We start from the raw sequence: 17,983 nt of genomic DNA on the forward strand, positions 1-17,983 counted from the left end.
TACAGTGACTACCTTATTTACAGATTATTCCTAACATATGAGCTAGTGAATTCTTCACATTTCTTATTATATTTGAAAGAAACTGTGTAAAAAGAAAGGCAATATCTCTTAAGAGAATGCTTCTGATATTCTGGGGTATAAATATTACTTAATTAAAATTAAATATTACTTTAATTAAAACTTAATTAAAAAATTTTATATCAAAGAGTTTAACACAGTATAATGGGATTTTTGAAACTTCTATTTTATACCCATACCTGCCTCTAAATTTGCGCAGCTTTAATGTTATTTTATCTATATCATTTTTACTAAATGATTCTTTTGTACTAAATGTATTGCAGTTCCCTTCACTTCCTGTTCTCACATCCTGAGTGGGAATGATTTTATCTATATCTGCCTATCTGCTTAACTATAGAGCCATCTGTCTGCCCGTCTGTCTTTGTATCCACTTATACATACATACACACACATACACACATACACACACACACTCTTACAAGGTACTATATTATAGTATATATAATCATGTAAACTATATGATTAGTACATGTATAGTGTTCTAAGTATTCACAGTGCAAAATTTGGTATAAAGTGAATGTATTTGAGACCTGGACAAAGAAGTTTAAGAACAACAAATATCAAGTTTATCAATATCAATTAATTCCAATGAGGAAGGTTAGAGAAGTAAGTAACTTGTTCATTGTTATGCAAGTTATAGACAAAGTTTATCTCTCTGATCAATTTAATTCTAAAATTTATGGTACTAATCATTATACACTACTGATACTGAATTTAAAGTAATCAGATGTAGCCAGATTTGCAGTGGTATCTAATTTTCCATTATACTTATCTATGTATACATACACACATATATACATACACTAATGAGACTTACCCTATTTGGCAAATATGGGATCAATATTAGACTCTGACCAAGGAATATAATTACTGACAAATCAAATACACTATATAGAATATATCCAAGTGGAAGTGCTACTTGAGTTACTGGTATTATACTTTCTGGATTAAAATATTTTCTTCAAGAGTGGAGTGTTTGAACTCTCCAAAGGACTCAGTACCTCAGTACATAAATTATCTTTACCATGGAGTACTAAACAAGTCGTTAATTAACTTCTTTTCAGGTTATTTTTTTCAGCATTTTAAGAAAAACAATTAGCTAAGCATAAACTATGAATACCAGTAGAGAAGGTTTACAGTGCAAGAGCAATAAAGGCAGTGGCATAGGGACAAGCACATTTTCAGTGATGGTACTATGTGGACCCAAAGTCACATAAATGTGCTGACAAATCTACACTGAAGTTTTATAAACACAGAAACTGAAATGTCACTGAATTATGTACTAATTATATTTTAAAATGTTACATTGTAGGAAATAAAATGTTTTCTGAAAAATACAGGCCTTATCTTCATGTCTGTGGCATGCCACTGATATTGTGTCCACCAACAGGGTTTGCTCCCTCTTTTCCTTCTGTCAGGGATATTATAGCTATGTTTACTTTTTCATACTTACATTTCTTTAATATTCTTTAGAATTCTTCTCCCAAATACATATACTTTAATAGAATGTTTTCTCATTTTCTCATTACTCTATATTTCACTTCAAAATACATGACACAACATTTCTAACTGGAATCTTAGACCCCAGTGAATGTGGAACTCATTTGTTTTAAGCTGGATAAGTAATGAGGATAGATAATATTCACTAAAGTACCTAAGAAAAAAGTCCCTACAATTTAATGGCATAGATAAGGTTTAAAGGCTTATCTTCACTTTTTCTTGTAAAGATACATATTAAAGAATGATCATCTCCTTAAGAGATAAAAGGTTAGTTATCATTCTTTGTTAATTGTAACCATTGCTCTTTTATGTAAAGGTTCATTTGTAGCTAACTCCATGCATTTGTCTCCTAATTTAGAGCTGTCAAAACACACAGGGAAGATTCATTATCTTACATCTGACCAGAAAACAAAAAGTAACTTTTATGTCTTGTCTGAAGCTTTATATGGTACAAGTATCACAAGGAAGGGAAGGGCTACTCACAGTAACTAAGAGCCTACTCTGTATAAGAAACTGTGCTAGAAACTTCTACAGTCACTTTAATAAACCAGTGAGGTGTGGTTTTTAATACAAATGTTATGATGACAAAATCTAGAGTGAGAATGGGAAACCTTCCCGAGTTCATACAGGTAATATCAGAGTATGGTTTCCTGATTTCAAAGCCATTTTGGCCCATAATATCTCACTACTACTCTGTGTTTTTATGGCAATTTGTTCAAACAATTATTTCAAACAGTAAGAAGTTAGTAAAGTTAAAAACTGTATTCTTAACATTCATAGATAGCACCTGCTTTGACTCTCAAAAATTCAGAAGATAAATTGTATGGTTACCTTAGCTACAACAAAAGTATGATCCTATGCTACAGCACTATAAATAATAGCAGCCCAAACGGACTATGGATCAAGACAAGCTTTCTAAAAGGTACTGCCATCTTTATTTAACTAATAAAGAAATCAAAGACAATAAAATTATTTGTTTTACCCAATGTGACAAAGCTGCTGCCAAGTGGAGTCTTCACTGAGCTTAAGCCTTTAAATTTAATACAGTATTGCTCTTTCACAGTATGCAAAGACTGAAGCTTTCAGTGCAGGGCATAATTTAAGACCTAAAATCATAGCCATTTCCTATACTGGAAGAGAGTGTTAGTTCAAAAAGAATATGCCAGAGTAAACTAAAGCATCAAAAACTCATTAATTAGCCCCACTGATTAATTTCTGTGATAGTTGATATAAAACACACTTGCAATTTAATCTTTACATAGTTTATAAAACTATTTTATCTGTATCCTGCTTTACATGATGTCTTGAATAATGTTCTGCAGGAATCAGTTGGGTCCTATGTTCCTGAATTATAGCAAGCTTCCCTGTTCATTGTCAATTCCATTAGCAGTGGTCAATGGAAAGCCTTGTCCAACTCCTCCAACAAGAATCAAAATCATGGGGCGCCTGGGTGGCTTAGTCGGTTAAGCATCTGACTTCAGCTCAGGTCATGATCTCATGGTTCATGGGTTCAAACCCCGCATCAGGCTCTGTGCTGACTGCCAGCTCAGAGCCTGGAGTCTGCTTCCAATTCTGCATCTCCGTCTCCCTCTGACCCTCCTCTGCTCACTCTCTCTCTCTCAGAAATAAATAAAAAACATTAAAAAATTAAAAAAAAAAGAATCAAAATCAAATCCCACGTTCTGGATCAAACATGGTAGCTACTTGTTTCTATTCAACACTGATGACACTGTATCTAGTCAAAGATGGTTCATGAGCCCAGAGCAACAATTACCTTTCCAAAAGTTCATTTTTTTGCAACAATTACCTTTACAAAAGTCAATCTTTTTGCTTTAATTGCCATTGATCAGGAGAAAGCCCCAGATTTCCATTTCTATTTCCTAATACTCTAAATATCATTAGAACTATCTCCCTTGTCTAATATAAATTGCATTATCTTCTTTGTACCTGTAGATCTAGTCTACAGGGACCACATGAAAGGCCCAAGATTCCAAAGTCATGTCTTCATGTTGTAAATTCTAATCTTATGAATTTATCTAGTTACCTTACCATAAACCCATCACATCTCTTTACATTTTAAAATACTCCCAGTGTCTTCTTTGAAATTTCCAAACCATCATTACCAAAATCTCTATAAACATAGTCTCTTATCTGAATGACCCAGTTTTTATGGAAACCTACTCCTGAGAACACCAATTTCCCTGTAACCTTTTCAAGTGCCAGTGGGTTTTATCCCAGAGAAACACCCTTTTTATAATCTGTCCTCCACTATATTCCAGACTCTCATTCCTTTGTTTATAACCCTAAATAGAATATCACTAATAGATGTCATCTGTGACACGCCTCTCATTCTCTTCAATACCCTCTATTTTCCAGGTAGAGGAATTTTTGCTTTGTTGACTTCCTGAAGATAGGGTGCCAATCTGTTGATTCTGTTACCTATTCACATACACTGCCATTTCAATTATGTCACCACTAATGTAACTTCTTCCCGCTGCACTTAAACTCCATAATGAATCTTATAAGTCACCCTATTGTATATATCCTCAAACTCCCTTAACCTTCATTCATTTTTCTTTTTTTTACCTCAGTAAAAACACAACGCTGGTTAAATCTAATTCTCCAGTTACACTACACTTGTACCACTCACAAAATCAAACTGTTAACGAAACAATATGTAAAGCAATATAGTAGCCTGGATTGGACAGTCATCTGCTTAACATCATCAAATAGTTTTCATTTCGATGCAAAAGTGAGCTGGAGTAGAATAAGCATAATAGTGGATGACAGATGAGGTCAGACATACAATGGAAGGCTCAACTGTCAAAGCATTGTGGACTACAAGAATTTGTGCTCAATCATAGTGGCTTCTTTGGTGATTTTAAAATACATGAGTTATTGTTTCATCTCAGACCCTTTGAACAAATTTTCCTACTTTTTACAATGCTCTTTCCAAGGAGACGGCTCATTACTACCTCAACTTTTTCAAAGGCCACTTCTTTAAAGAGGGCTATACTCATTTAAATTTGCAAATGAACTTCCTAAGGAATTATAGAATAAAAATGGTCTTTAATAGCCCTATGTTTGGATCCCATTCACCCACATGGCTGAATGCCACTTCAAAGCCATATAAACAAATCAATTTTTTTAAATGGCATTAGATGGCATTTTTCATTTGACATATTTTGTGATATCTGTTTTATGCTTCTATCTATTTGATAGTTCATATTTGTGCAATGTGATATAGTATTTATTCTGTAAAAATGGCAGCAAAACATCAAAGTGTTAACAATGTTTAATTTTAGGTGAAAGTAATATAAATGATTGTTATTTTATTTTACCCTTTTCAATGTTATTTAAAATTCAAAAATAATTGCCAAATCTTCTGTGACTATATTAGTGCTCAAACACATTTTGTTAATGTTAAGTCTTGTGTTCGTGTCCTAATTATGTGACATTATATTTCACTAATCTTGAGGAGAAGTATTTCAACATTCAAGGAAAACCTTTCCTCACCTGTAAAATTGCATGGTTTTCATGGTGCTCTCTGGAGTCTCTTCTAGCTCTGATCTCTGAGCTTAGGATCTTGCTAGAGATACTGCACATAAAGGAAAATAAAAATAAAAGTGAATAATTTTGAACATGCTTGTTAGTAAATGACATTGACTTTTCCATATAATTACTCTAACTTACTGGGGATTTTCTTAATAAGTATTTTTGACCACTTGGAAGGAATTATTAGAAAGTAACAGTTACAATGTCAGTGTCATGACTCCAATACTTAGAGGGGGTTAGAGAGTGGAAAAGAAGGTAATGTATTTCTATCATTCTTAATTTCACAAAACCAAGCAAAAAGTAAAAAATAATCCTATACCACAGATTATGCCTATGACACTAGAAAGCTTTACCTAATACCTGCCAGGGGAGTTATGTTTCCCCATTCCTCCTTTTTAATTGCCTCTGTAGTGAATTATTAGAAGAGAAAGAGGGGGAGGGAGAGAGAGAAATAAAGTACAAAAACACCACTTTGAAATAAGCCAAAAAAACAACTTCCACACACTCAGGTGAGTTTTATTTACTTGTTTCTATGTGTTTTGGGGTTTTTTTTTTGTTGTTCCAATAGGCAAAATTTCCAAGGAGACACAAAATCTGCAATTGTTTTCCTATATTCATTTTCTATTGCTGTGGTAACAAAGCAACACACATTATATTAGTTTAGAGGTCTTTATCTTAGGTCAGAGTTCTGGGCATGGTTTGGCAGGATCCTCTGGTCAGGGTCTCAACAAGGTTGTAATTAAGATGTCAACAGGGCTATGTTCTCATCTAAAAGCTTGATTAGTGAAGAATTCCCTTCTAAACTCATTGAGGTTGTTAGTAGAATGCATTTTTTTTGGCATTATGTGACTGAGGACCCAGCTTTTTATTAACTGTTGGATAAAGGCCATCCTCAGGTCATAGAGAGCACCTAACATTTCCTGCCACATGACCCTCTCTCACAATCTAACATTTTGCTTCTTCAAGGCCAACAGGAAAACCTCACACTCCAGTAGGCTAAGATGTAGTCTTATACAATGTACTCTAATCACAGAAGTGATATCCTAACATCTTTGCCATTTTCTATTGGCTAAAAATAGGCCATAGATTCCAAATGCACTCAAAGAGAGGAATTACACAAGAATCTGATACATTGGAAAATTACTATAGTGTATGTTCATGGCAATCTCCCAAGATGCCAGAGACCACAGTTTTAGTTTAGAGAATATTATAGAATTAAGGGGAGGAGATGAAGACCTTACAGATCATCTTGTCTAAATGCTAATATTCAGAAATTGGAAAACAGTTTCAAGGAAATAAACCATAGTTTTTCATGTATTCGGTAGCAGAGCTGATTTGAAATCACAGATGTCCTGAATCACCTGTCCAACCTTTAAAGGCAGTGATTAAATTATGTCATTGAACCAATTTATTTTATATTGTAATACATCACTAATTTCTCAATACATACTACTAACGGAAAAACCAGTTTTCTAGATATAGTAATTTACTTCTAAACAAATTTTGGAGTACAGAAAATTAATTAGCAGTCATTTGTATTGCTGAAGGATTTTGTTCTCATCTGAACCTGACCAGTGGTCATTTTAGCTATGTACTATTTATTCTACTATTCTTTTTTTTAAATGTTTTATTTATTTCTGAGAGAGAGACAGCGGGAGCAGGGGACGGACAGAGAGAGAGGGAGACACAGAATCTGAAACAGGCCCCAGGCTCTGAGCTAGCTGCCAGCACAGAGCCCGGCATGGGACTCAAACCCACTAACAGGGAGATCATGACCTGAGCCGAAGTTGGACCCTTAACTGACTGAGCCACCCAGGAGCCCCTACCTTACTATTCTTGAACATAAAGCTTAAGCACTAAAGTAACTATTGTTTAATCCTTCCCCATTTGACTCAGATAAAGAGATGCTCATTATTCAAATATAATGCTGTAATAAGTACATAAATTTATTCATGGTTAAGTATATTGCTAAAGGAATTTAGGTTTTGGTTTATGCATGTAAAAGTTGATTTTTTAGACCTTTGAAATAGAAGTCACATAATTTTCAGTAAACAACAATGATGATGATGTTAACATTGATAGTACTTGCTAAAATGTTATCATTTAATTTCTCCAAAATTCTTGATTCATCTCAAAAGCAGTTTGTTTTTATGCCAACTGTTGTGCAATGGGACAAGACCAGGCCACACTGGTTATTTGGTCTGTAAGAAACAGCTTTATTCTGCAGCATTTCAGAGGAATCACCAGAAAAGTGGCACATGATAAAGGGAACAAACAATACACAATCCTAAAACAGTCAAATTAAGGTTTCCCTATATCAATAACCCATATGACTTGCTGGAATTTAGAAACGGCTGCAACCTACACTAGTCTCTACTAAAAAAGAAACACTGTCTTGTTCACTCATCATCTGGAGAGACGTTCTATGTTCACAAAAGTTCTATGGTAACAATTTTGTCAAATAGTGAAAATGAGCAAAATTTTAGCTTTTTTTCTGTATGATAATTAAATTTGTGTTGAAATTCTCCATTCAAGGAATGAATAAGTAATATCCTTCTTGTTTTCTTTTTATAAATGTTTTTTTTTAATGTTTAAATTTTTTTTTTATTTTTATTTCTGAGAGTCAGATAGAGATAGTGTGAGCAGGGGAGGATGAGAGAGAGAGGGAGATACAGAGTCTGAAACAGGCTCCAGGATCTGAGCTAGAGGTCAGCACAGAGCCCAACGCGGGACTGGAACCCACAAGCCCTGAGATCATGACTTGAGCCGAAGTCCGACGCTTCCCCGACTGAGCCACCAAGGCGCCCCTTTTTTGTTTATTTTCTAGACATAGGCATTTTTTTAAGGACAGTAGTGGTCCTTCAATTTTTATCTTCAGAGCTAAACAAATCTGTCTTCTTTTTTTTTTTTTTCATAGTTTCTGCTACAGTATGATGGTAAAAAGAACATCTTAGGTAAACATTTCTAAATATGGCAAATGTCCAACATGTCTTTACATTGTTATGCTTTCCTTTAGAAAATGTATCTGTGAAAATCGACGGTAAGTTATGTTTAATTTATTCAAGTACCCGTCTTTGCTAGGTGTTATTCAGGGTGATTTCACCTGTCATGTTCCTTGCCTTCAATCATATTCTGGAGAAACTATCAAAATCTGTGCAGCAGATTCAAACAATTCTTATAATAAAATAAGAAAAGGGAAGTTAGCTTGAAAAATGTTAGAGAGATGTCAAAAATAACAGCTATACACTCTGATTTAGGATTTAATGGTAAATTTAGCATGAGCAGAAAGTTTTTATGATTCATTTCACTGGGATTGATTTGAATATTTGAGCACCTTTTTCTCTTTTAGTGGAAATATTTGTTCCTGAGTACCCTCACAAAAACAATTAGTTAGTATGATTGCAAAGCACATGTTTACTGGCAGATGTTGAGAATTTAATGCATTGGTTGATGTACATAAATAAGGAAAATTATAATTTTGTCATAATTCTAAATATGAAAACATTAAATTGAGTTCTATGGCTCATTAATTGTCTTATCAGTTTAATTTTCATATTAAGAACTATAAATTAAACCAGGCTATAAAAATGGGCTAAAATGAAGTTTTTATATAACATTTCATATCATTAGAATAAAAATAATAACTATTTTATTAAAATATCCAAAAGTCTGAATATTCAATTATTCATGAATTTTTAATAATACCTTTGCATCATAAAAATTGTTTTTCAGCATAATACTGTAAAATGTGCACATACTAAGAAGTGAACTAAAGCATAACAAAGATGTATAAAACAAAACTATTCATTGCCTTCCTGTACCCTACCATCTCAATTTCCAGACCTGATTTAAACAACTTTATCTTTATGCCACATACACACACACACACACACACACACAACTTAGAATTTTAGTGGACAACACCATAGACTATTATTATTTCCCATTCATGAATAAACTCCTTTATCCCTATAATAATGTCTATATTTTTAAAGTAATAAATATATATATAATAAAATATACATGATAACTAAATTTGATTTAAATGCTAAGGTAATATTAGCTAAGGTTTTTTTTCAAAATAGTTAACAATGCCTTAGTTTTTATCTTTTGAAGACATAGATTAACATATCAAATTTGAATAGTGAGGTAATTCTTGTGTCATCCTTTCTGTGATTGATTTGTTCTGAGGATCTTGTACAAAAAAGAAGTAGGTAAGAATAGAACATAGGAAAAAATAATAGGTATAATTTTGTATTTTTTAGAGATAGATACAGATACAATTTTTTTCTTTTTCTTTCTCATCACTCAGACCTGGTCCTCTTCCTCTTTCTCCTCCAAAGGAGAAGAAGAATGATCATCAATGGCAATTGTCTGTCACAGAAAAAACACCCAAAGTCAGCTTCATGCTCAGGAGAGAACACTGCACCTCCTCCTTGTGGTTTCGGGTACTCTACATTTTTAGAAAATCTTCTCTAGTAACAGAATATAGATACGATCTTTGAAAGTATAGTCTTACAGATATAATACTTCTAAGAAATTTAGGACAATTAAGTTGAAAAGAACTATTATTTCAAATTAAGTCACAATTCTAAAATATTTTTCACCAAAAATGAAGTTACTTGCATTTCATAAGAGTATAGCTTTTTAAATAGATGGTTACTAATTTCAAAGGTCAGCTGACTTTCAATCAGAATGATTTTATAGTCAACAATCATGTTATAGAACTATATGAAAAACAAACAAAACCCTTTCTGAAGTCTATTTTAGACCCAGGATGCTAGAAGTTAAGTGGGACTAGTTCTAAAAGTAATGAAAACAGCTTGAACTGTACAGGTTTTTTTTTAAAGGATGAAATAGTCAATATTCTAAATTTCATATACAAATGAACTTAAAGAATGAAACCATAAATAAAGAATGAATGTTTGCTGACTTTACAGAGCAGTATATGGATAGGGTTGAGGTTTATTCCAAGAAATGTTAAAATTTACTTCTCAGTGGTGTGACCAGAAGGCACAATAATAATGAAAACAGAAACAAACCTAAAGAAGGGGAGATAGCAGGCAGCAATAAGGAAAATAAAAGGATTGTAGATAAATAATAGTGTCAGATTCAGAGAGAGAAAGAGATTTTAGCTAGTGACTAAGTAATCAAAAAGTACCACAACACAAATGTTTATAAGTAGTGTTTTACAGATAAAATGAAGAGATTGAGTAAATCCTGAGGAGGTGAGATAGATGGTTTTACCACCAGATGGGTTTATATTAGATGGCTATTATTTAGTGGTAGTGAACAGAATTGCCTGGCAGTTCCATCCCCTAAGAGTAGCAAGGCCCATTTCACATCTCCAGAACAGCTGGAAGATCATCAGATGCTCATTCCAATCAAATTAGCTGCTACTGGAATTGGGATAAATTCTTGTACAGGAAGCAAAAGGAAGATAGTAGAAGAAATGAAAGCAATGCCTTGGTATATACAAGCTTCATGATGGTATCAGAATGAATTCTTCCATATTATATATACATTGTACCTTCTTCTCCAGTTCCTGATAAGTGGCCATGTATTCATTTGGGCTTTGCTCTGCTAAATGTACCTGGTGGAGTTTATAATGACCAATCTGGAATACTATTTATTTATGTTAGTTTTCTAGTAAATCTCCAGTGTATTTTCAAGTAAGTAATATTAAGCACTATTCAAGGATAAAGTCAGTTAAACTTTGAGTTAGTTAGAAAATGATTTACATGTTGATGAAGTAATTAATACATAAAAATATTAATAGATTCCTATTAATATATTCTCACATTTTAAAAGAAATTATCTGTTAAAATATGCAAGTAACAATTGAGAACCTATGATATTGAGAACTGACCTTTAAACCAAACATAACGGAACATAAATAATAATATTTTTAAAAAAAAATAATGAGGGGCTCCTTGGTGGCTTAGTTGGTGAAGTGTCAGCCTCTTGATTTTCACTTAGGTCATGATCTAATGGTTCGTGGGTTCCAGCCCTGCACTGGGCCCTGTGCTGGCAGCGTGGAGTCTACTTGAGATTCTCTCTCTCTCCCTCTCTCTCTCCTCCTCTCCTGCTCACGCTCTCTCTCTCTCTCTCTCCCTCAAAATAAATAAAAATAAACTTAAAATTGTTTTTAAAAAATTTAAAAATTACTGAGCTTGGCTAGACCACAAAATGTCATAGAGGGTAAGATGTGAAAAGGATGCACAAATGGTTTTCACTTCTGTTTGTTCTTGAACCAACAAAGGAATTGTGCAAAGGCTAGTTGAGCATAACCAGGAGCATTGAAGCAGAACTGAAAAAATGGAAACCATAAGCAACTGTATTTTTGCTTTCACAGCCCCTTCACAATTTTCCTAGTCAATGACGAATAAACATTTCAGGATTCTTCATAATTATGGTGGTACTTTTAGGTAATCAAAAGTCCTACAGTCAGGGGTGCCTGGGTGGATCAGTGGGTTGAGCCTCCGACTTTGGCTCAAGTCATGATCTCACGGTTTGTGAGTTCCATCCAGTCCCACATGGAGATCCGTTCTGTCAGCTCAGAGACTGCTTCAGATCCTCTGTTCTCCTCCCTTTCTGCCCCTCCCCAGCTTGTGCTCTCTCAAAAATAAATATAAAAGAAAACAAATTTTAAAAAGGTCCTACAATTACATTAATTAACAAACATTCAATTTGTCTGGTCTTCAAACAGCTGCAACTTACTTTCACCATTTCTCCTGCGGGTTTTCCAGGCAAACGTTTAGCCTTTGTCCACTGCGTTCTCTAATCTCAGGGGGTATAGGCTCACATTTCTGGGTAGTCTCGCTGAAGCCCATCTCTCTTGACTTAGGGGAAGGCCAGCATCCCCTTTTTGAGTCTGGTATTGTGTATTATGCAACTTTCTCTAAGCTCTCTCAAAAAAATCCTTCCTATAATCCCTAAGAGTCTTACCTTTTTTTTAGTCAGTAGAAGTAATGAGTTCAAGACTCATAATTTTAGGATTTCCTTTTTGAAAGATCTGCAGATTAGATGGTCGAACACATCACCTGTACCTTAGTACTTCTATAAACCTTTCCAATTACCATTACATATCAGTAAATTCGTGCAGCTGCCTTATTTCCTCCTTAAAATCTTTGAACCTTCATTTGCTTCCACCTGCTCTAAACAAAGCAGGCCAAAAGCCAATGATGAGCAAGCAGATAAAGAAAGGGAAAGAAAGGAGAGAGAGAGAGAGAATGAGAGAAGGAGGGCGAAGAAGGAAGGAAGGAAGGAAGGAAGGAAGGAAGGAAGGAAGGAAGGAAGGAAGGGAGGGAGGGAGGCAGGCAGGTAGACAGGCAGGCAAGAAAGCAAGCAGATAAAGAAAGGGAAAGAAAGGAGAGAGAGAGAGAATGAGAGAAGGAGGGCAAAGAAGGAAGGAAGGAAGGAAGGAAGGAAGGAAGGAAGGAAGGAAGGGAGGGAGGGAGGGAGGGAGGGAGGAAGGGAGGGAGGGAGGGAGGAAGGGAGGGAGGAAGGCAGGTAGACAGGCAGGCAAGAAAGCAAGCAAGTAAGCAAGAGCGAAAGAGATCACATTTCTTCTTTATGTATGAGTAACCTATCTATAACAGGCCTGAGGAATATGGCAAGGAATTAGTGTGAACTTGACATGAAATATGAAGCTATACCTATTATATAGAACCCGACAAACTAATTATAGGGTGGAGACTCTATTTTGTGACTAAAATGACCACACACTTTTTTAATTTTATAAATGTCATAAATAAAATTCTCCTGTCTTTGAAAAAGGCATATTATAAGCAAAAAATAGTAATAGTTGCCTGAAAGAAAATCATTACTCTTTGGAAACGGTTTAATATTCTTAGTAAAATATACTTATTTTATAATTCTACTTTTTTATTCTTAGTATATACTCTACCTTTTAATGTATCTTTATTTTCGGAGGAAAAAACAAAAAGTACAGGCAAGGTAAAATGATGAATAAAATAATAAAATAATAGAATACCATGTAATCTTAGCATCCAATTTCCACTTAATATTTGATGAGGTACCACTTTCTGAGTCATGTGCAGGGAAATTAATGCTTCAAAGAAGGTGACATAGTACTCTCTTGCCTTAGTATCCTCCAAATTTGCATTAGGATTTTACTTTTATGTAGAATATAAAGTCTCTGTTTACTCATATGTTTACTCTATAGTTATCTATTACCAACATTTAATTTTTTGAATCAATCTTTATTTTTCAGTGTTTCAATGGAATGTATTTTTAGTTTGTTACCTACATAATAAAAGGCATCCTTGCTATCCTTTAACTGAATTTTAATAAACCAGATGGAGTTACTAAAAAATGCCATTTATTTGTGTAAGTGCATTTATGAACATAACAATGAAGGTGTTCTTGCTTTTCAGTCATAAATTATATAAATTATGTTCTGTTCTTTCTCAACTGTTCTGAGGCTTATTTTTTTTTCCCTCTCAGGTGTCTTTCTAAATAGGGTTCGAGTGGCATTGTATATTCCTTTATGATAGAGTGGCTATTGTACTGTCTTAAATACATATTATTATATTATTAATATAAAATTATTTAATTTAATAATTTAATTTCTAAGTATAAATTATTAAATTCTTTGATTAATTTTTATATTAATAAAACAATTAATTAAATATAATATATAATGACCTTTTTTCCTCAATAGATTGTAGCACCACCGTTTTTGAAGCCACACCTATTAACCTATTAAATATATAATAGTTTTTAAGAGACTATTTGTTAACTGAATTAATGAGGGTTTAACCATAGGAAATATAAATATTCTTTTCTTAACTGATAATATAGGTTTGTGTTGGTTTTATTTGGAATTTGTAATTAAAATTCTTCTTTACCCTCATGAATGGATTACATAAGAAAATAAATATGAACTATGTTATTAATTAAGCTTTCTTGAAAGTGATTTTTAGAAGTTAGCAATTTCATCATTAATTAAGAAAAGTAAAACTGCCCTTATGTATATCCTTACTAAAGGAAAGAGATGATCTAGTTTTAATTTACTGGCCCCTCTCAGTTTTCTGTATGGAGGTATATGGTTAAGTGTATTCACCTCAACCTCAAAGGAAAAAAATGTCAGGTCTAAAACAAAGACTTAAGTTGCAGAAAGAGGAATGTGCAACCTGCTGGTGTTATTGTAAGACAAAGGAAAGGACAAATGGACAACAGGATTTTTGCCTGAAGAAGAATATTTAAATTAACTTGTGCATAAGTTGTGCCAAGATAACAATGAATGAACAAAAGAGATAAAAATAACATTGTAACCCAGAAGGCAGAAATTTAATGTCTCAAATCCACTTGATTATATATACTTTGCATAATGATTAAAATGAATTCATTGAAGATTGACAGTGGTAAGCTTCTAATATATCACTATAAAACTTTAACCACTAATTTCAAAGCAATTCTAGTAATAGTTTGAATTAATTTTAATCATATTTTAATTCACCTTACTGAGACAGTGTTTCCTTTGGTAGGTTGAATTATTATTTTAACCTGGATTCTGGAGCATGGAGACAATATGAAAATATTAAAAGAGTAGATGGTTCTCTGTCATGAAGGAAATGCTTATTCAATATTTTGAATATCACTAATTTTGAATATGACTACAAATAGCACATGTAGCTTCCTCAAAATGAACTATGTTTCTGGGGTTAGTGAATTATTTCTGATCTTGTAACAGTGATACTGATTTGGTAATAATTACATAGTGGTGCATGCATTAAAAGTGAGAAAACAAATATAGATTGTAGGACAAGAAATGATAACCTATTGATGCCTAATAATAATTTAAAAAGTTCTTAGTTAACATTAATCGTATTTCAAAGACCATACATGTTTGCAGATTTTTGCAAAGTACTAAGAATTGTCACTCTACTATATCATATATTACATAAAACATGGAATGTGAAGGTGGTTAAAAGGTCCTAATACATACCGCCAATCAGAAAATTATTTTTCCCTTTTGCTTGAAAATAATCCTTAGTTTAGAAACTTATAAGGAAACTATACCCTCATACTTTTTTTGTATATCCCTAAAACATACTTTTAGTGACCCTATTATCTGCACATCAGCTTATTTAATAAATTATTTTATGTGCTGTTGATGGTCAATCTATTTTATTCTAATGGCCTCCCATTGCTGCCTCATTAAAATATAGCATTACAGATCCATTATATTCCAATGGCCAGTCATTGATTTCCTTCTTTTATTAAAACCACTCAGCCTCAACAGGAAACCTAATCACGATGAATCATCTCATCCTCTACAAAATGGGATGGAATATTCCTAAATTTATTTTTGCACATTGAGAACACTCTGTACCTCTTAATGGACATAAAGTCAAACGTTTTTCCCCTTTGTAAAAATACATATTTCTTGGTATGAACATACTTTTCCATAATAATGATTCTCATCTGTCCCTTGTAAAATTGATACTATTCCAATGGCCACTGAAAACAGAGATTATAGCTTTTACTATTGCATGTAGAATACATTCTAATTCCTGTTCTTGCAGAATATTTACTTCATGGTTTATATATTTAAAACCAATATTTTGTTTTTCTAACTCAGATTAATCTTCTACTAAATATGTTTTATACACACACACACATATAGAGAAAGGATGTATGCATATTTATGTGTGTGTAAGTATATATATATGTATATAGATGTGCATATATATATACACACACACACACACACATACATATACTCTACAGAGTACCTTCTTAAACATACAAAGTTTATTGATTCACGACTACCCCTAGCAATCTAAAATTCTAGTTTATGAATGATCAGCTGTGAGTTTTTTTTATCTAATTTTGGAAACTAACTATAGCTAGAGTTACTTCATATAATCTTTACCATTCCTTTAAAATTTTGATCTATCACATAAGGTAAAAATATATTTGTTTAAGAGAAATAGATATCTAGATCATATAATCTTAAATGTACAGTGAGTTTTACCTGATATTTATTACTATAAATTCAGGTTGTGCATAATCAAATATATATCAAACTGTAAAACTGTCAAACAATAACAGTAATAAAATTCTGAATATTAGTGGGTAGATTTTTGCCTCTTTCTCCTTTAGCTATTATAGCATAATCCTAATTTTATTTTCAAATTCTTATTCAAATTCTTTTTCAAATAACTCTGAATCTTATCATAGTTGGGCTGGTACAAGTCTCTGCACCTCAGGCCATCTTGGGACCAGATGTCTCTACAGAGCTTTTTAATATTTGTTCAATTTCTCTGTTTAATATCTTATTTTTAATCTGACACCACTTTCAATGCACATGTTTTCTCCCACACTACCAAGTAATGAAATCAATTCTGACACTATCTACCTGGAGACAGTATCTGATCCCAGATGTTAAGGGTTCAGTCTTACAAGACTAAGTGTGTCAGAGATATGTTCTTGTAGTGCCTGGGTGACTCAGTCAGTTTAGCATCTGACTTGATTTCGGTTCAGGTAATGATATTACAATTCTTGAGTTCAAGCCCTGCATCTGGCTCTGTGCTGACAGTGTGGAGCCTGCTTTGGATTCTTTCTCACTCCCTCTCTCTCTGCCCCTCCTCCACTCATGTTCTCTCTCTCTCTTTCTCTCTCTCTCTGTCTCAAAATAAATAAATAAACTTAAAAGATATGCTCCTTAGTGGAGTAGATTTATTAAATTGGTTTGGGAAAATAAAGACTGTGGACATATCACATCATTTGACAATGCACTGCAACAGAAATACATTTCAGAAAAAACAAATAAACAAACAAACCTCAGAGTGAGTAGCCCCTGAGTTTCCTTGTTAGTGTTCTTAGACGTCTTTTGAGACAGGCTCCAAATCGTTCCACTGCCTTCAGTCCTTCACAGATTGTATCCCCATGTCCATGTTCCATACGGCAGCCATAAATTCAGTTATGTTACTCTCCTGCTTAAAATGTTTGCTTGTTTTTCATCTGTTTGTGGACAATGCCAGATTCTCCTCTAATTCTCCCCAACTCCCATATGTTTATCTTCTGCTCTAGTGATGCCAAACTAATTTTGAATTCCACAGTGGTAGCTGGCTCACAGATATCTCAGCTGCTGTTCCTTTCCTGTCTAACTTCCCCACCTCTCTAACAAGTGACTCCTGTATTTGCCATATAACTTACTTGTACTGGAATATTTAGAGCTTGCTTCTGCTTTTCCATTGCACCTGCTCTTCAAATCTATGTCTGCCTCAAAGATTGACCTCTTCAGGCTGAGTTAAAAAAATTTTCTCCTTGCCTTTTAGCCCTGAACCAACCCTAGTTGTTTAGCTTCTTTGTCCAATTAGACCATTTTTTTCCTGCTTTGAAATTTTCTTTTTCTTAATTCTTTTTTTTTTTTTTTACATTTATTTATTTTTGAGATGTATAGTGAGACAGAACATGAGTGGGGAGGGGCAGAGAGAGAAGGAGACACAGAATCCGAAGCAGGCTCCAGGCTCTGAACAAGCGCTCAGTACAAAGCCTGATGTGGGGCTCAAATCCACAAACTGCGAGATGGTGACCTGAGCTGAAGTTGGACACTTAACTGACTGAGCCACCCAGGCACCCCTCTTTTTCTTAATTCTAATGATGTAAATTTCTCCATAGATATTAACTTAAATAATAAATAAATGAACTTTTTTTAAACTTTTTAAATGTTTTTTTAAAATTTATTTCTGAGAGAGAGAGAGAGAGAGTATGAGCAGGGGAGGGTCAGAAAGAGAGGGAGACACAGAATCTGAAGACAGGCTCCAGGCTCTGAGCTGGCTGTCAGCACAGAGCCTGACGCGGGGCTCTAATCCAC

The 17,983-nt window shown here is 33.7% G+C and overlaps 1 non-coding gene and 1 pseudogene across 1 annotated transcript; both read right to left on the minus strand.

Moving 5' to 3' along the window:
* Nucleotides 1-17,361, minus strand: part of LOC120247658 — a 58,096-nt pseudogene extending 40,735 nt beyond the window's left edge.
* LOC120247665 lies at nt 9,437-9,650 on the minus strand. Its single transcript, XR_005532379.1, has one exon. It is a non-coding gene; the product is annotated as a small nucleolar RNA U3 (small nucleolar RNA).
* Nucleotides 17,362-17,983: the final 622 nt, after the last annotated feature.

The sequence above is a fragment of the Hyaena hyaena genome, unplaced genomic scaffold (assembly GCF_003009895.1).
Source record: "Hyaena hyaena isolate Hyena2069 unplaced genomic scaffold, ASM300989v1 scaffold_540, whole genome shotgun sequence".
Lineage (NCBI taxonomy): Eukaryota > Metazoa > Chordata > Mammalia > Carnivora > Hyaenidae > Hyaena > Hyaena hyaena.